Source organism: Branchiostoma floridae, chromosome 14 (assembly GCF_000003815.2).
Source record: "Branchiostoma floridae strain S238N-H82 chromosome 14, Bfl_VNyyK, whole genome shotgun sequence".
Taxonomy (NCBI): domain Eukaryota; kingdom Metazoa; phylum Chordata; class Leptocardii; order Amphioxiformes; family Branchiostomatidae; genus Branchiostoma; species Branchiostoma floridae.
In genome coordinates, this window is record NC_049992.1 from 4,535,370 (window position 1) to 4,538,001 (window position 2,632).

Here is a 2,632-nt window from a genome sequence, read left to right on the forward strand (position 1 = left end):
AAATCTACAAAATCTTCATTCTAAAATTCTGAGTTTTCTCATGACAGATTTTTGAATACATTATCGGTGTCAACTTGACAGATTTTCGTGCCCCGGGTATTCTAAGTATGCACATAACGAATAAATGAGATTCGTTGTATGCAGAATTCCGGCACCCCTTTATTGTCTTATATTTTATTTATTTATTCAAGGTATTATTGTGTTAGATTTTACACAAATCTAAAAATTTGGTTACGATTATCGGGAAACGAAAGAACACTTTCAGAAGACACATAAAACTTTTGAACGTTGGATTTCTGTAGCACTGTTACCAACCTGCAAGCTATGCCTGGATACTATTTCACTTCATTTCTATATGAACGTTTTTCAGGTTCGTCATCCTTGTCAGGGAGGATCTAGAAGTAGGACCACAGCGACCAAACCAACATTCAAGGTATTCAGAGCTTCTTACAATTTCATGCATGTACAGCTCACAGTTGTCTTGTGAGACAACCTACCACAGACTAGTCAGAGAGGCCAGCAATCAGCGACCCAGTACAAAAAGAAATGGCCAGCAAAAATGCCAATAAAGGCCATAGAGAGACTGCTATGGAGGCTAGAGTCAACATCCTACCTATTTTTACAACAGTGACTGACCAAACCGTGATGAGGGATGCTTCACAAATAGTTTGACCAAAAACTGATCGAAAGTAACCAGTCAGTAATAAGATAGTACCAATAAACAACGAGCAGCGCCTGGCTTTGTTTAGAAACGAACGCAGTAGATCTAATCCTTCGGCTTGACATAATTTATCATAGAGAACATGCCGTAGAGCCCAACTTCTTCTGACGGTGCTGGGGCATTCCAGAACGACCTACAGTGCCCCCGTAGCAGATCGATAGTTGACGATAATTTCCTTTGTTGCAGTGAAGTGTACTCTCCAAGTAGAGGTTAGGCTTGTATTGTCACAACACAGTAAAACATAGAAAGCCCGATAGAAACGACTAAAAAATCATAAAAAAAAAAAAAACAGCCGGTTTTGGGGTGATGTTTAGGCTGATTTTTCTCACTATCTTCTCCTATTCCCGTAGATTTTGCCACACGTTTACCGGGTTTTCAGGTGCATCTAGGCGGGATAGCACTAGTGTCGAGGTTGGCACCGTAAGTTTCCCCGGATATTTACCGGCGTGTACACGGCACCCCGTCCTGTCTGTACACTGTCCCCGTGGAGACCCGGGTTGGGTTACCGCAGAACCACAGGGGACCGAGAGCTAACCACATCGTGAAATCCTCATTACTACAGCCCGCACTGACACCTCCCAATCAGTCAATTATTCAGGCTTTATTTTTGTACACATGTACAATTGACTAGACTGACTGACTGACAATTGTTAACCATTAACCCCTATTGATTTTTAATCAATACAAGACGCATTACAAAATAGAAAGCCCCATAACAACGACTAAAAAACTAAAAAAAAAAAAAACAACCGGAGCCTAACCTCTGCTTAGAGAGTAGTGAAGTGCGGATACCCTGGTGTTGGCGCGTGCTGTCACGCCCAGCATGCCAGAACGATAGACAGCGCTAATCTCCAAGCAGATCTTATGGGGGCATAAGATAGCATCATAAGGCTGGGGAAGAAGTTTAGTCGGCAGAGGAGTTTCATTGGCCACCGCGAAGTTCAAAAACCCAAGTGAATACGATCAGTAAAGATGCCAAGTGGCAAACAGATGTCATAAAGACGGTTATTCCAAGTAAAGTAGTCACTATCCGCCCTAGAGATAAGCCCTGGATGACATGTGAGATCAGGCGCTTACTCAGGAGAAAGAGGCGGCTCTACGGACGGTACAAAAAAACAAATAACTCTAGTTTATTTTGTGCATTTAAACGAGTTAGAAATAATTGTATAGATTTAATTAGAAAAGCGAAGAGAAATCATCGGCATAGCCTCTGTCTTGACCTTGCCAATCCAACTTCTAACCCCAAGAAATGGTGGTCAGTTTCCAGGGAAATCTTTCTTGGCAAGGCGGACCGGGTTCTGCCCTCTTTACTTGAGAATGGAAATGTTATGACAGACGACAAGGCCAAGGCCGATATTCTTAACAACTACTTTGCATCTCAAACGTACCTGAATACCGATGGCGCCTCTTTCCCAAACTTTGTACCCAGAACAGAACTAGCTCTTAATTCAATTAATTGTTGCCCCGCAAATGTCTACAGTGTACTGTCAAACCTCAATATAAACAAGGCCACAGGGCCTGATGGACTAAGTAATAGGCTTCTGAAGTGTATAGCACCTTCAATAGCACAACCACTGTCGCATTTGTTTAATGTTTCATTAGAATATGGCTGTTTTCCGTCAATTTGGAAATTTTCAAATGTTGTCCCTGTGTATAAAAAAGGGTGATAAGCAGGCCAAAGAAAACTATAGGCCTATTTCACTCCTGTGCTGTGTGTCCAAAGTGTTTGAACGGATAGTTTATGCCCCATTATCTGCGTACTTACATGGCAACAACCTGCTAACCGATCGAAATTCTGGATTTACCCCCGGAGACTCAACAGTTAATTCATTGACACACCTTGTTCATAAGCTGCACAAAGCAGTAGACCAAGGTTTGAAGTACGCACCGTTTCTGGACATATCAAAAGCT